We start from the raw sequence: 18,420 nt of genomic DNA, 5'->3' as shown, positions 1-18,420 counted from the left end.
TCTTCCCTTCTGCCAGCACAGATCTTCCATGTATCTGCCTGTCCATAGTGGAGTGTGTGGATAGGGGGACTCCAAAGTAACAAGTGTCACTGAACACTGGAGTGCTTCATTGTAGATGACTGGGGATTGAATTGGTATGTTTACTTGCTCACTAATTAGGAAGCCAAGAAAAGGTAGTGGGAGTCTGGTCAGGGGTTCCTATGTGAACTGAGCCAAGACAAGAGGACTGAAAGGCAGCTGAGAGTTCCCAGCCCCACCACCAAACAGACAAGGGCTCACCTAGGCACTCCAACAATACAAATAATAATAATAGAAATAGGAACCAGTCCATTCCTCTTCCTCTCTGCAAATGCCAAAAATGGAGGAAAAGAAGCTGCTTTGTCATCCACTCTACCTGTAGCTTCCAAGACAGAAGCTTGGGATGACTGCTTTTGAGAACAAATCTTCCTAGAACTAATAGATGAGGAAGTGCTTTAGAAGAGTTAACATTTTAACACATTCAACTAGCTTGACAGGCAACTCACTGGAAGTGGGTGTTATATAAATCATGCTAAATTATGTACATCATGCTATAGATTATATCTCTCATCCTATATTATTTTGTTGCCTCATATTCAGTTCACTGTGACATATCACTAGTACCTGGTCTTGATTTACAACAATATACAAAAATACTCAGTCCACTTGAAAGTATCAGAAGTTAATTTAGCTCAGTGGATAACACAAATAAAGATGATAATTCATTTATTTGACCCACAAGAGACTGGCTATAAGGGAAGTATATGAAAGCATGTTGTAGCAGGAACAACATTTACTGCAATAAATAAAACTCTGTGGAAATGACAAGCCAGGCGTCTGACAACACAAAGAAAAATATAGAACAGGCTTTCATCTGTGCACTCTTGATATTTGGTGCTGACACCAGAGCAGTTAGTAGCTTATTCAAGCTGGTTTGAAAATATGTGCCTTGGAAGAATACAATGAAAATTTCGCAAAAAAGGAGAGAGACTATGAGCAATTTGAAATAAATACTTCTGTAGGAGTAATGCCTAAAGCACATAGTTACCTGCAATGTAGTCAATCTATGAGTCTCTGTCTCAGGACTTATATGGCCTCAACACCTTAGTATTTGAGCTACTCACCAACATTCATGATTTATCCTCTCCTTGTGAGGTAAGGAAGTATTTTCCCTGTTGTAAAGATGGTGAGCTCAGGTAAAATAGACTAAGCAACTTGGTCAACATGAGAACCCCCTCACCCCCTCAGACAAGGGAACTTAGCTCAGATCTCCTGATTCCCACAGCCTTTACCACAGGGTCTTTAAGAAAATTATATGGACAACAGATGCTCAGAAAGTAGCAGCATGACTGACTGACTGACCAAGTATCTGGCAATGTTTGGCATTATGGATAGTTCTTATTTATGGCGCTGTAAAGGAACTTTGCTGAATATTATTTATTATTATTATCATTATCTGAAATACACTGACTTTGTCAGATACATCTGTTTTGTTGTAATTTCCATATTGATAAGTATAGAGTGCATACACAAAAACTATAATACTAGATGTACCAGTTCAAGGAAGGGGTTTACACTAAATGGAAGAGGTGGACTTTTGTTTTTTAAGTTTGGTACTCACATTTAAGTATTCACATTTATGTACCAAATCCCTATATGAGTGAGCAAATCAAGTGTTGGTATGTGCAAATGGTAAGTTAGCTTTCCAACAAGCTATTTGTTGAAGATGTAAAGTGTGCCTAAATGAAGCACAAGATGCATCCTTGTAATTGTGTAATCCTAAACTTAAAAAAACCTGACCCTAAATATCTAAATATATTAATGAGATTGAGGTCATACATGAAAGTCTGAGACCTGATTGTACACATAGAGGAAAATTACCCTTCCAATAACAAATGGTATAATTTTCAACTCCTGTTAGTCTAAAAAGTGCTTCAAGGTTCACCACTGGATGGTTCAGTCGAAGTCCAATGAGGAGGAAACAAAATGCAAAACGTTGTAAACAAACCATCTTCCAATGAAGTACAGCCGGAAAGTTCACTCCTAACAGCCCAGGTGGACTTTGCATAAATTTTCATGAAGACACAGCTCAGACCTTATGCTCAGATAGGGAAAATTGCAATCCCAGTGACATATGGCTGGATCTTCAATTCTTTGTTGCTGCAAAGGAATTTATGACTGATCAAAGATTTAGAATTAGCAAATTGCATTGTATGACTTGGTTGTGAGCCAAACTGCTTTGGTGAATTTAAGACAATAGATGCAGTATAGTATCAGGATTGTTTGACCGCACGAAGGTCAACTTTTTGGCCTAACATACTTGTGAACTGATAGCAATCTCCATCTTAAATATATTAAGTCTAGCCCCTGGAAGTGGTACTTCCCGAAGAATTTCATTTTTAGAAGTATCTGCTCTTAAAGATAGTATTACTAGAAGTGCTATAAAACACAGAGGACCACAACTCTATTAAACGAACCCCGCACATCCAAGATAAGTAGGTTCTGGTTTTTTAGATAAATCATTCTTTGTATACATTAAAAATGACTTTACTTTTAAATAAAATATAGCAAAGCTGGATGATACATCTATTTCATTTCAATGTGATGCTTTTGCAATTAATTTAATTCCTCATATACTGTATATAGATTTTTTGACATGCACAGAAGATTCTGCTATATCAATATTGGTATTAAATAACTGCAAAAAAATGTTGTCACTAGAATAATGGATGGAATTTGACTGTGCTGTTTATATTTATTGTCATGCTACTTGTCAAGAAAAGATTGATGCTACCATTCTAAAAATTCCTAGAAACAGCAAAATAAAATGGTCAGGAAATCCCAATGGCTTGAGTCTTATAATTCTCAAATTGAAATTTTAGCAGGTAGGAAAATCTATGGTGACCCTGATTATACTATATGCTTATTATTTTCACACTAATCTGAATAAATAATAGATTGGATTACTGTTTGCTTTTATATTGAACAAAGCATGATCAACTCAGCAATACTTATTCACATTTCCTCCTGAATCAAATAAAAGACTGGGTACATTCAACCATTTCCCTGTGCATGCTAAATAATCAGAGATCATGCCATCCAACACCCTTTAAAAAATAAGGAACTATCTTTTAAAGTTGGCAAAACAGATCAGGTGTGATTTTTCTTTTTTAAGGGAGGAGGGGAAACAAATCTTCCTCTATTCTTGAAAAATATTCTAAGCTGTGCTGACATTTAAAAAAAATGCTTTTCCAAGTGTCATAATTTTGATATATGTTAAACAATGTCAAAAAGGATATTCTTAAATTTTAGAGACAAAGATGCAATAAATTACAAGTCTCTCATATCTGACAAAGGACAAGATAGTTATTTCCAGTTTGAAGGGGATGGATTTTCTATCCTGCAAACAGCGAGTAAAAGACCTCTGAATGAATGGGGATCTCTGCTGGTTAAGGGGACAGGCCAGGAACAGAAAGGGTGAAGGTCACATCATCGCTGACACAGATGCTAATGTTAAAACCAAAAGAAAAGTAAAGATGGTTTAGGCTTCATTTACTGTTCTGGGAGACACAACCACAGACTTTGGAAGGGAAGACAGGGATACAGAGAAGCTAGGAGGAAGTTGGAGCGGAGTGGGAGGTCCCAGGGTTAGAGTGGGCAAGAACTCCATAGGATTTGAGCCATTAAGTAAACCTCACACCCACTCACTCCCTGACAGAGTGATTTGAAAAAAAAAAAAAACAACACCTCAGCCAAGAGGATTACCAAATTACAGAATATCCAGTGGGAAAACAAACCAGATCTCCTAATTAGTTTTTTTTCACAAGGCCATTTCCCTCTATGTGGGCATCTAACTCGCTCTCCAGGCTGGCAAAAGAACATAATTATTTAGAGCCATGTCTTTATGTGATGGGGCATTCGCCCCACACTATCCATGCAGAGTTGATATAGGCGAGAGAGGCCAATTAGCCATAGGCTGCCTCAGCTGGGTGAGAGAGATTGGGTGGCGAGAGACTCTGGCGAGACCCTGGAAGGGGAGGACAATTGTGACTTGGCTGGAGCTGCAGCTCCTGACCAGTGAGAAAGAGACCACAAATGAGTGATTTGAGGCAAGGGGCTGGACAACCACCAGATGGGGGCAGTGAGCTAATTCCCCAGATGAGACATGAAGAGGCGCCACTGAACAGTGAGTAGCAAGCATACAATAACACTTTAGAAGACAGAAAATTACCACATATGCAAGGAACACTGACATCAGAAAAGAAAAACTGGCACATTCCCTCACATTTTCATCCAGAAGAAAGATACCAGCAATTGCATAACTCTGGGAAGGAGGAGACAACAAGAGAGGAAAACACTATTGATATGACAACTTGATAACTGACAACTTCCAAAGAGAGAGAGAGAGAGAGAGAGAGATAAGATACACAGACACACTTACATTCTTTTAATCACGGTCTTACAAAAAAGTTTTCAGGAATGGTAATTTAGTTATGTGGTTATCATGTCAAGGGAAAGCCAACATGACAATAAATGACATGTCACATGCAAAAAAACAAAACAGATTAATCACTTTTTCAGAAAGAGAGATTTATTGCATTCACCTATGCAGGAATTTTAAATTAAAATAAAATAAAAAGGTCACCAGGTTTTTAATAATATATAATAGTGAGAATACTAAGAAAACATTTTATAGCCCTCTGCATTTGATGTACTGCATTTTTTGGGTGTGTGTGGGGGGGAGGGAATACTGCAAATATACTTTTTCTTTTTTAAAAAAAAATGACTTAGCTCTAAAAGAAGGGATTTTCTAGTTCAGATTACTTGGATACTCTTACTGTTTACCCTTCCCTCTTTTTTCTAACGTCAGAAGAGATTTCTCTCAGAACTTCAAATAAATAAGATATCCAGCTGCACAAACACTATACTTTCTGTTAGATTACTTTGGCTTCTTAAGGAATATTTGACTTTCTCAGAATGTAAATGATTAAAGGGAACCCATCATATGAAACTGATTGGGGAAATGTTTAAAGTGGTATGGCACCTCTACAAATATGGTATAAAGAGATAAAAAGACCACGGTATGGTCAAGCATTGCAGGTATCCCAGGAGGCCTAGGGGAAATATTAATGTCACTAAATAAAACATCTTCCATTTAGGAAATAGTCTTTAAATTATAATTCTATATAGAAAACTAAGCTGTATTTTTTAAAAAATATATGCTACCTAACATATAGTAAATGTGGCCAATGAGGTTTTCTGCACATCTGTCCATTCATAAAGAGCATCTTGGAATAAAGCAGTTGTATAATACATAAATGTATCCACTTCTGTAGGCCATACCTCATTAACTGAGGCAACGTAAACATGTTTTATTATGCAACTCCACAGTGCTTTTTTAAAATGGGGTGCATGTTATTTGCCTTTGCAAGGCAAATACACAGATGGTGAGCTTTGTCCAAATACATGGCTCTTTGTGGATCAGCAGCTATATATGCCAAAGGGCTCTGTGGCAGTACAGATACCACCAGGTAGGCAACTTTCAAAATCATAGGACATAGGCCAAAAAGCAGATTCAAATATGGTTTTAAAGGCCTGACAGATCAAATCTGTGGGGGCAAAGACCTTCTCATCTAAAAGTCCAGCTGCTTCATAGTCAAGTGGCACAGTTGAGAAAGCGACTTCATGTGTGGTGTCTACTCTTTCAGGGAATCAAAGAAGCTCTCCATGATAACATTCATGGACACACAAAAAAAACCACTCTCCAGATCTTGGACTCTAAATTAGATCAATTAAACCTTAGTTTTAAAAACCAGAGGAAGTCAATGCACACTATGGAAGGACAATAATTTATTACAGTGCTATTTAATTCAGGTTCCTTATGGTCTTCTTTCAGTTGTTTCTGTGCAACCCACCATTATTAAGATGTTATCATGTCTTTTACAGTTTGGCGAGTCAGACAATTGTAACTGGAAACCAAATGTGCCATTTTACATCTTAACCTAAGATTTGTTTTTCATATTTCACGTCACTCACAGCATAGTAATTTCAGTAGGTAAAAGTGTCTGGTGAATTCTCTCATGTATTTTACTATTTGGCTGTTTTTAAAATATCAACTACATGTATGCTATAATAGTTGTGACTCCCTCTGAAAGGCTAAAAAATTAAATTAACATATAAAATAGTTTTGAAACTTAACTTTTTAGGAAAGGTGCTAGCAACTCATTATTGGCTAAAATTCAAGTCTGATTCTTGTGAGTAGTTCTGATAATCTTTTCAGAATGTCAGTAATAGACCATAATAAATGCTGCATTATAATACTGCAATGTATTGACTATTATTCTGATTACAGATATCTGTTATATGAAAATATTAGCTCTATTATTGTCTTGTTACTGAGAAGAATAATTATCAGACGCTTGAAGTGCTAGCCTGGAACTTGGGAGCCTGAGTTCAATTCCCTGCTCCACCACAGACTTCCTGCGTGACCTTGGGCAAGTCGCCTTCATTTCTGTGTGACTTAGCTCCCCATTTGAAACACAGGGATAACAATTCTACCTTACCTCATGAAGGTGTTGTGAAAACAAGTATATTAAAGATTGTGAGGCAGAAGCACTCAGAAACTTGTAATGGGGACCATGTCAGTAATATAGACATGATTTAATGCTATTTAAATTATAAAAGGGATAGTAGAGACCATCTTTTACTTTGTACAGAGTCTAGCACAGTGGCTGCTGATCCTAACTGTATGAAAGTATTGCATAGAGGACCAAAACTAACAATTAGAAATAATAATGACTGGTATACACCACAGCCAAGATAATGTCTATTTGAACATTTACCAGACATCCACCCAGAGGATCTAATGAAAAGATGGAGTTTTAAATATTCAGAGGAGACCTCCTTGAAATCCTGTTTCAGGAACAAGTACAGACTTATTTCTGTGATCAAATCAGTGCTTTTTGGATATTTGTCCATATCACAACAGTAACACAAGTTAGCGTGATTGAGCCTCCCTCAGAGACTGCCAATCAAGAGAATTGGGATGGTTGGGGTGATAAAAGTTTAAAAAGTGAGGCACTTTTGGAAGGTATCCGGAAGCAGCCCAGCTGCTTGGTGTTGGCTGACTCTTTCCTGTGCTAACAGCCACTCAGTTTCATAAGCACCAAATTAATTCATCCAAAAATAACTGAAGAAAGAAAAACAATAACCTTCATAACAATCTCCAAAAAGGGCTTCTGAGCATTCAGGGTTGCCTGTCTATTTATACAGGATGACCTCATTGCTGAATTTTCATGATAAACTAGTGATAAACAAAATCTACTACTTATTTGCCTAGAAGGCACTGAAAGAACCAAGCATGTATATTTAATTTATTTCACTGGTTTGTACAACTCACATATGCCATAAATAAATCAAAAGGTTTGCAGTGCATGTTTTCCCTTGCATTGTTATTCCCACCTTTTTTCAGGCATTTCACATGCTTCAGCTAAGTGTCTCACTGCCTGCCAAGAAACCCCTGTTGATTAATCCTGATTTAACGTAAGCTACACAAAAGAAATATTTTATGATTTCTCTTTTCATGTAAGCAAAAACTGAGCTAAGTTGCTTCTAACTATATCCTTAGCAATGGAACACTGTGATAAAATAACAGAACTAATTTTAATAGAGCAGAACATATTTTGTACCAGTCAGAATGGTGGGGAAGAGGAGAATGGATGGGCAAAACTCCCCTTGACTTTAATGAGGTCTAAATTTCACCCAGTATTCCTTAGGTATTCTCTCCAGTAAGCGTAAAGAATATCGAGAATACTACTGTAACATTATCTACTTGCAAAGACAATATTGTAAAGAAATAGATAGCAATCCCTGTGTTTATGTAATATATTTGTCTGCCCACTTCTCTGTCCATTAAGAGTAGCTGAGTTGCCACTGCTCTTCAGGGGAAGAGTGCAAAGTATGACAGCCATGTGACTAGGCAAAACCTGTTTAATAACAGAGTGTCTGACCAGACTGGCTCTGTCATTGAATCACGGAGCAGATACAAAGAGATGCCATGCAAGACTGGGCCGTCCTGCCCCTAACTATTACTAAAGGAAGCTTTAATATATGGGATAGTGTCATTTTGATAAGTGACATTTCAGTTTCAGTAATAACCCGGTATTTGGCTGTTGCCCTAAAGAATGTGCTATTCTTGTGTGCAGTGAGAATATTGATTCTACTATTTTTTAAGGGAGGGAGTGATGTGACTAGTTAACTTAATATGATAAATTTTATTTCAGTGGGCTGGATAACAAGTAATCTTTGTAGGAGGCCCCAAAACAGCACTAGTTTAAAATTTGGGCAAGATGGTCTCACTCTCCCAATCTGTTTGGTTGGGAGACAAAGGAATATTTCATATACAAATTTTTCAGTAAAACCCAGCAGTACCTCCTGTTCAGGCTTGACCTGGGAGTGACTAAAGTCTCTTTATGTGTGCGGAGTATTAACCCATTTCTGGTCTGAAACAGTTGGCTGTATCTGGAAGGCTGAGCACCAAGACAGCCTTGGGATTGTTGGAATCACCTGGCTTTATTTGGTTTTAAGATGTGACCTTTCATCAAAAGAATGGCAATCCCTTCCCTTTGCTTTATTGACCATTACAATCCTGTAACCTTTTGTGTTTAGCACATTTTTGGTCTATGTACCAGATTCCCTTAGAACTGTGTCCTGTGGGTATACACACAGCACCTGCTATTTGCAGGAGTGGACACATCTTTGACTAACACAACACTTACCATGTCTTACATTCTTTCTGTTTTTATCTTCTTCTGCAAAGATATATGACATATGAGGATTTTCACTATGGACTAGAGAATAGAGTGGCAATGGAACATCCTAATGGGCAGATGAGCATATCCTAATTAGGGCCGTCGATTAATCACAGTTAACTCATGTGATTAACTTTAAAAAAAAATCATGATTAAAAAAATTAATCACGATTAATTGCACTGTTAAACAATCGAATACCAATTGAAATTTATTAAATATTTTGGATGTTTTTCTACATTTTCAAATATATTGATTTCGATTACAACACGGAATACAAAGTGTACAGTGCTCACTTTATATTACTATTTTATTACAAATATTTGCACTGTAAAAATAATAAACAAGAAATAGTATTTTTCAATTCACCTCATACAAGTACTGTAGTGCAATTGCTTTATCGTGAAAGTGTAAGTTAAAAATGTAGATTTTTTTGTTTCATAACTGCACTAAAAAACAAAACAATGTAAAACTTTAGATGCTACAAGTCCACTCAGTCCTACTTCTTCTTCAACCAATTGTTAACACAAATGAGTTTGTTTACATTTATGGGAAATACTGCTGCCTGCTTCTTATTTAAAATGTCACATGAAAGTGAGAACAGGCGTTTCCAGGTATTTACATGCCAGGTATGCTAGACATTCATATGCCCCTTCATGCTTTGGCCACCTTTCCAGAGGACATGCTTTCATGCTGATGATGCTCGTTAAAAAAATAATGCACTAATTAGATTTGTAACTGAACTCCTTGGGAAAGAATTCTATGTCTCCTGTTCTGTTTTACCTGCATTCTACCATATATTTCATGTTACAGCAGTCTTGGATGATGACCCAGCACATGTTCGTTTTAAGAACACTTTTACTGTAGATTTGACAAAACACAAAGAAGGTACCAATGTGAGATTTCTAAAAATAGCTACAGTACTCGACTCAAGATTTAAGAAACTGAAGTGCTGTCCAAAATCTGAAAGGGATGAGGCATTGAGCATTCTTTCAGAAGTCTTAAAAGAGCAAGACTCTGATGTGGAAACTACAGAACCTGAACCATCAAAAAAGAAAATCAATCTTCTGCTGGTGGCATCTGACTCAGATGATGAAAATGAACATGCATCAGTCCATTCTGCTTTTATTGTTATCGAACCCATCACCAGCATGGACACATATCCTATGAAATGGTGAAGATGAAGGGACATATGAATCATTAGTGCATCTGGCATGTAAATAGCTTGAGACCCCAGCTACAACAGTGCCATGCGAACGCCTAGTTTCACTTTCAAGTGACATTGCAAATAAGAAGCGGGCAGCATTATCCCCTGTAAATTGTAACCAAACTTGTTTGTCTGAACAATTGGCTTAAGTAGGACTGAGTAGATTTTTAGGCTCCAAAGTTTTACATTGTTTTATTTTTGAATGCAGTTTTTCTTTTTTTTACATAATTCTACATTTGTAAATTCAAGTTTCAGGATAAAGAGATTGCACTACAGTACTTTTATAAGGTGAATTGAAAAATACTATTTGGTTTTTTATAGTGCAAATCTTTGTAATCAAAAATAAATATAAAGGGAGCACTGTACACTTTGTATTCTGTGTTGTAATTGAAATCAATATATTTGAAAATGTAGAAAGCATCCAAAAATGTTTAAATAAATAGTATTTTATAATTATTTAACAGTGCAATTAATCGTGATTATTTTTTGTAATCGCTTGACAGCCCTAATCCTAATCAATTTCCTATGCTTGCCCAGTGGAAGACATTGATGGCCCTGAGAACTTTGTCTTCTACCTCCATGTAATATTAAAGTAAAAGGTAATGGTTGATATAGAGAAAGGTTAAAATCAGAATAAAAATATTTTAATTTCATTGAATTGCAAAGCATTAGTAAATATACATTACATTTATCACTGCAAATATAAATTAAGGATTCCCCTACAACTCAGAGTTCTGGATTTCTGCCTTTTGTCTGCAAGGAAAACTACTATATTGTTGGTTTCCTAATTTTCACAGTGGAATATCAACTTTCATAGCAAACAATACAAAATTTCAATGCTTTAGTAAAAGAAACATTCTGGCAACGATGTAGAAGGGCATGGCAAACTCTTTGTAAATAACACAGTGTGGTGACATCCAAAGACCAAAAGTGAGTATGAACAAAGCAAAATGGGTGAATAATAAATTCTGTTTTTTTCAGGTTGCTATGCCCATCAGTATGGTACCTGAGCACCTAAATACAACTGTGCTCCCCAGATTCTTTCCTTCCTTGGAGGCCTCCCATTCATACACTGATCAGACTAATGCTACTTAAGAGATCTGATAAGGCCATGGCAATGTAGCCACAGCTGAGATATGGGGACAGAGATGAGCAAAAGAGAGAGAATGAAGAACAAAAGAAAGACAGATATTAGAACTGGAAAGCAAGTAAATAATTGAGCAAACTGAGAAAAGACATGGAGTCTGGGAATTTCAGACAAGAAAGAAGTTACAGATAAATCATATCAGAACGTGAAAATAAAAAGGATTACTTTGAAAAATCTTCGTTAAATGCTCATTATTTCATTTTTAATACACCTTAAACCCACAAAGGTTTTTCTTTGGGGGAAGGGAGGAGGCTGCTGCTCAGTCAGGAGCTTTGTTTCTGGCTGATTTAAAAACCTGAAGTAACAAAAGAAAATAATAATCAATATTCCCTTGTACTGATTAACAACTCTGAGGGCAATCATCTACAAATCTCAGATTAAGAGGAGGCAACAGAAGAGCAGGTGAGCTGCTGGGCTGAATATGAAGTTGCAACATGGGAAATTTAAACCTTATTATGGAAAGTTACTGAAGTGCATGCAGACATTCCACAAATATATAACTGTTTCATATAAGGAGGCTTTTCCAGGGTGAAATGCTGAAAATATGCTATCCGTTTCAAGATATAGTATAATTATTTAGAGTACAATCATTATGGGCCAACTGCTGCCCCCAGCTCAAAGTCCAAGAAGCTGGGCTGGGCACTTTAGAGTTCCCCAGGATCTTGGGAGGAAGAGGGTAAAAGGAAACATCTCCCTGAGGACATCCAACAGCAGCAGAGCTGCTTTACAGAAGAGACTGAAACGTCTGGGCTGTAGTTGCTCTCATGGTTGCCATGCATTCCTCGGTAGGCAGAAGCGATGGATCTGCTGGACTGTTCAACACCCACACATTTAGACTCTGCTGCAGAGCTGAGTTGCATGGCACACAGGCAGGCTTCTGGAATCTATCCCTGCCCCCGTGTGCAGCAGAACTGAACTGGCTCTGTTTCCATCAAGGCCCTCCATTCTTATGGTAGAGGGATAGGGCAGGGAGAGCATTTGCTCCCCTATACTGTGTATTACTCTTATTTTAATGGAAAAGAGTAGAACAACTTAACTCTCAGACATGTAGGATACTTAGTTCCCAAACATGTAGGTGTACCTTTAACAGCATGCATATTAAATTTTATTTTGGAACTACCACTTCAAGTTTTAATTTTTCACAGGCTGTTGATGTTTGAGACTACTGCGCAGACCATGCCGTCTTATTTCTAACACAGAAGTAGTATGTATAAATAATCACATAAATAAATAAAGCTCAGGCCAGCAAGAAACTCTTTTCCCACTAAAGTCAGCAGGAAATGCATTGGTTTTAAACCCAAATTTTCCGTAAGTTTCACTACTTTATATTTAAAAAAATAGACGTCAAATACACATAGCTTTTCTTTAACTTAAATTGTACTTTGGCTTATTAGTAGTGTCCAGAAATTTTAAATGGAGAGAGAAATTGTGTCTCTATGCTTGAGAGATGATCCACCTCGGATCCCTGCCTCCTCCCTCATCCCAGTACTCTCAAATCAGAACACTCCCCTGCACTAGCCTTCTTTCTTTCCCCTCCACAGTCTGAGCTCTACAGGTTCCATCTACCCTGTGTGCTGGGTAGCTATTACTATTCTGCAGGCAGGTAAACAAATCGATTTGCATTTAGTAAGGGTTACAACTGGACAAAAGTTATCCTGTGGGTGGAGATACACCCACCACCACCCTGTCAGCTGGTGAGCTGGAATCTGCAGTTCAACATTTAGTTCCTGTTTACGTTTAATGCAATTATGTAAAAAAAAAAATACAGACTCCTACGTGTTCTCTTCAAAAGGAACCACAAACCCTGCAGCTTTACATCAGTGCTAATCCCCCATAGGTCCTCAGTCCAGCTTTACTCCCTTTCCCCTCGAACATCATGTTCTTAAACTAAGGATTCAGCAGGAAATAATGCTAAGGTCAGACTCTAAGGTGTAGTGTTCTTTTCAAAAGGAATACCTACTGTTCTTCATACTCAAGACACCTCAACGTGCTTTTCAGTCATGAGCTATACAGCTACTAATGGCCAAATACTAGTCTGGCAAACACCCCTCTCATGCAATGACTTGTCTTGAGATTTTATATCCATATTTCAGGGCAGAATTTGGGCCTAATTGTTCAGTAATTCAGGGCAGCCATCATGAAATTAACAACAGCCACACAGACCTTTGAACAATAAATTCTATTTATTTTAAGAGGGAATGTTGACCAGAATATAAATATTATCCCAGATTCTTTAAAAGAAGCCATGGAAACATTAAAGCTTCAAATCATTATCTGACATTTGAACTCAGGACCTTTCAGCTTGGGGCAAGAGTGCCAACTAAGCAACACAAACAGAAATTTTAAATTCTTTGCACAAATTATCAAATAAACTAAACGCGTAATATTTGAATGAAAGCCTTGAGGTAGTATCAGACATGAAACCAAAACATTTGATGCCTCATCTACACTTCTGATGTCCAGATCTGAGATGTGGTTGTAACTAAAATGCATTCCTTATATTTCTCCATAGCACATAATCTAATAGTGAAATCCCCATTCTAAAATGTTAATATTTTCCAAGAAAAAACATAGGTTGTACATCTATTGACCTCTTAGAAATTTAAAAATTTTGAAACTATAAATCTCTGGCAGGTTATTCAAGGGCAGAATTACCCTGCTATGGCTAGGTGAGGTTAAGACATTGACATCTTGTGCTTTTCTAGCTATAATTTATAACTCTGCAAAAGACCAGTGTTTTATTCCCATCCATTAAAAAGGGAGTAGCACATCTGTTAAAACTCTACTGCAATGGCTGGCTTTGCATTGCAACAGGAAACGTAACCCAATCATCTCAGAACTTCTACAAATTCTATTCCTTTTTTCATGTAAAAGGATTTGAAAATGTAGTTCACTGAAACATCTGTTAAGCTCTTGAAACCCTAACACATGATATTCTTTCTTCTCTATTACCTGCCAACAAAAATATTTGGTTCTATGTAAGACTATAGCAAGAGTTTCAGAGTAGCAGCCGTGTTAGTCTGTATTCGCAAAAAGAAAAGGAGGACTTGTGGCACCTTAGAGACTAACCAATTTATTAGAGCATAAGCTTTCGTGAGCTAATAGCACTGTGCTTCCATTTTTATATGCCATTGTACACTGACAAGATCATACGTGGTGACACTAGTTAATATATTCTGTATCAAAGTTTAAATCTTATGATAAATGTATTGAATTTTAATTGTACATGTGTCTAGCAAGAAGTCAGAAAGGGTTTTGAATGACAGATTTACATTAATTAGAAACATGAGAGACTATTTAGCCGTGTCATTTTAAAGTCAACTTAATAACCTTGTGTATATTTTTGTTTTATAATTTATTTTTTAAAGACATAGATCAAGCCAGCTGGACACATACCTAGTCTATGTAACCATGTATTTTCTACCACTGTTACCTTCAGAATCCCTTCTCCAATACTTCCATTTGTTTGTTTGTAACATCCACTTGTTGCAGTTTGTCTTGAAGTAGACTGTAAGCTCTCCAAGGCAAGGCCTACCTTTTAATGTACGATTGTACAATGTCAAGCAAAATAGGGACCTGGTCCTGATTATGGCCTCTGCCTGCTGCAATAACAGAAGCAGTAAATAAACAAAACAGGACAGAGCTGCTGCTGATATTACTATCTGACACAAAAAAAAACAAGCATGGACATCCGTTTTAACTAATTTCAGTATGTCTTGGTTTGGGAAAAGTATGGGTTGGGGGTAGAGGGAAAGAATCCAAGTTCAATTTTTCACTAGTCTAAATAGTATAAACATCTGTTGGAATCACCATGTTAACAAGTTTCAGCAGCAGAACACCTGCAAACTTCCTGTGAATCACTATGACTAGCACTGATACAGTATATCACTCATTACTCCACTTGTAGGCAGCCATAAGAGAGGCTTGGATGGGGTGGAGTTGCATTACTTTCAGTATGATAATCTATTTACAGCAATGATTAACATGGTATATGGGCAAAAGCCTAAGATTTCAAAGAAAGAGTAAGTTTAAGAAAGTTACTTAAGAATATCCAGTAGTATAGTTAGACATCTGTAACACTATTGCTTAGAACAGGCACTTAAAATAGCCTGACTCCATGAAGAGTGGCCTAATTACTGTAACTAAAGTCACTATAGTCACAGCAAGTAACAGCAAATAAAGAAAGGTGTATATTAGAACACTTCTCTTCAATGCTTCAGGGAATCAGCTAAAACTAGAGGCCTATAGGCAATGTTTCCTTGGACTAAATTCTGTCATGCAGAATATTCTCATTGCCACATGCAAGAGGCTGCATGACCTCTCCCAAGAATGAAGATATACAAATATACAGCAACATTCATCTCTGAAGGAATCATACACTGTCACATTCAGATTGGAGCACCACCACATTTATGAACTTAACCACTAAAAAAAAGGGGCATTTTTAAAAACACACAAGATATACCTTTGCCCACTATTTGGAATCAAAATGAAACATCTGACCAGCTGGTATAATTTATAAGTAGACAATTTAAAAATGCCATTAGGTCATTATCACAAAAATAAATGTGACAAAAATGAAAACGAAAAGCTCTCAGTAATTAGCAGTAACCAGTTTAGCAAATTGGAGGAATGTATTATTGTGGATACACTAGGTGTGAAAATTTAAAGACTAGGTTTCCAAAAAGTTTGGCCTTTGAGCCCTACCATGTTATCCACCATTCTCAGTGCTTCTCTACTAAACCCTTGTTTTGTGAAATAAAATGAAAAATTATTATTATTAACTGTTTCTATTGTAATAGCATCAAAAGGCCCCAGTCAGGATCAGGGCCTCACTGTCCTAACCATTTTTGATGTTACACATATGCAACAAACTATGAACATATGGTCTGTGCCCACAGTAACTGCAGCCTCAAACTCAGACAAATGCAGTACCCAGCCCAAAACACAAGTCTAGGCTCTGGGGACATCTGCAATAGGAATGGGGAGAAGACTCCGGTATCCAAACCACAGAGTGAAAGTGGAGCTGCTCCAGAAAGCCTACTCCAGCTTAGTGACAGGAGGAGTAAACTGTGAGGCCCTAACAATGTGGATAAGGAGTAGAGCAAACTTCTAGGGGCAACATTTAATTTCTACAACAAAAAATCCCTCCCTATGGCTTAACTAGGAGTACAGCATAGCTGGGCAGCACACTGTGAAAGGGATGCACATTTTCTGTGGGTCCCCAGGTTCTGATACCAACTTTGGCAGTGGTAGCATCCATGAGGTTTCAGACAGGATTTGACACACTAATCTATAATAATGAGATCTGCCCTCATCCAGGACCATTACAATAGCACTTGTAAAGCCTCAGGTGATTAAAAGAAAAACACACAAAGAACTGATTGAAGCAATATGGCTTGCTTTAGGGATGGTTGTCTAGTCAATGCTGATCTCGAACTCTCTTTTACACACCAGATACCATCATATCATATGAGATTATTATCAAAAGAAGTGATACAATGATAAAATAATTTCTGAAATGACCTAATTAGCATTTTACAATTTAAAATAGAAAAGGATGAGTTTATCTGAGCCACACAAACAAAACACAAATACAAAGGGCTCATCAAAGAAGATGCATCGAAGTAAATAAAACTGTTATATTCATAACAGATCCCAGGAGCTGCATCTTTTTTCTGTAAACTGATACCGTTACCTGACACACCAACCATACTCTAGTAATGCTTGTGGATAAGAAGGACATTTACCCTATCTTAGCAGATGCTCCAGGGACTGGATTTTGGACAACAAGCTCACGTGTACATGCATAATTTTGATATGCTGACTACTGCATGTGTGGTTGAAGAATTCTAACACCTGCCTCAACAGCTGATAGTGTTCATGGACCAACCAACCCCACTGGAACACGTGTTTTGCACATACAAATTCTGCAACCTGCACACAGAACTGAGAGACTATTCAGATTGCCTGCGCAACTGTTAGTATGCCAAACTGTGAGAGCAGGCGTATGCTCAGTTCTGTTGTCCCAAGTGAAGGCTGGTTCAGGCATCACTTGGAATCTGGCCCTACTGTTGGAGATATCTCTGGAATTTTGGCCTACAGGCCACTTATAGAGAAAATGCTTTTATATGTTTTGGGCCTGACTCTCTACTTACTTGCACCTATGTAAATTAGGATGAATGCCATTTAAGACAATGGAACTACACCACTGCAAAACTGGACTAAGTGAACATGCAATCAGGACCCTTTCTTATACATAATTACACAGATTCAGCATGTGACTCAGCCATTAATCTGACAAACTATTGGGGGTAATATTATTGATGGAGCTACTCAGGGATGATACCCCACTCCTGTCCTCTCCTTCCCTGCTTCTTTTCAAATGAAAATAATTCAGTTTGTCTGTTTCACTGGCTCAGAGAGACAATGAGTTGTGCAACCTCACAACCTCTGGCATCCATCACTTTGTCTATTGTGAGAGGGCCCAAGATGGGGCTGAACAACTACCAAGATAGGCTCGACTCAGTATGGGTACAGATACCTTCTTTCCACACCCTAAATGCTCGGTCTCAAACAGGATGGAGCCATTTTTTTCCTCTTCAGGAACATCATTCCCTCTCAGTAAGTAAATGATAAGACACAGTCAATAAGGTTCAAAAGCAGGCAATTCTCAGCAAAGTTAAAGTCATCCTGAGCCCAACAAACCAATCTGGATAGTTTAGAAATAGCTGAGGTGAGGAACTGGAGGAAGAGGGGTTAACACCCCCATTTGACAGCACTGTAATCTCTTAATAAAGAAGAACGCTAGTGGTAGGCACGAAAGGCCTAGTTAACCTTCTCTGCGTAATGGACCCAATCCAATGTTCACTAGAGTCAATGTCAAGACTCCCATTGACCTCAGTGTGCATTGGAAAGGGCCCATTGTAGGGAATCAAACAGTAAGTAGACCCATTTTTAATGTGTTACTTTTAATCCTTTCAAGCCATGAGGTTCTGTTAACTAACTCATCATTCTATGGGGGGGCTACTGAAATATTGTAATTATTAATCCATTTGTAATATAGTTTGTCTGAAAATATGTAAAAAGGCTGCAGAAACTGTTCTCTAAAATGATAGATCAGTGACTTTTGGGGGCAGGAGGAACCTGAGACTACTATATTGGCTATCTAGCTCCTCAAATGGCAAATCCCTGGCCACACCCCATGCATTGGGTACTTACAACTTTATCTCTCAACAAA

At 37.6% G+C, this 18,420-nt stretch overlaps 1 protein-coding gene across 3 annotated transcripts in view; it reads right to left on the bottom strand.

The window, feature by feature from the left end:
* The window catches only part of WWOX (WW domain containing oxidoreductase), a 689,035-nt gene that overhangs the window by 485,370 nt on the left and 185,245 nt on the right, over window positions 1–18,420 (bottom strand). The window lies entirely within an intron of this gene.

Source organism: Lepidochelys olivacea (genome assembly GCF_965140295.1).
Source record: "Lepidochelys olivacea isolate rLepOli2 genome assembly, chromosome: 12".
Classification (NCBI taxonomy): domain Eukaryota; kingdom Metazoa; phylum Chordata; order Testudines; family Cheloniidae; genus Lepidochelys; species Lepidochelys olivacea.
Note: the sequence above shows the minus strand (reverse complement) of the source record. Positions and strands in the feature narration are given on the sequence as shown.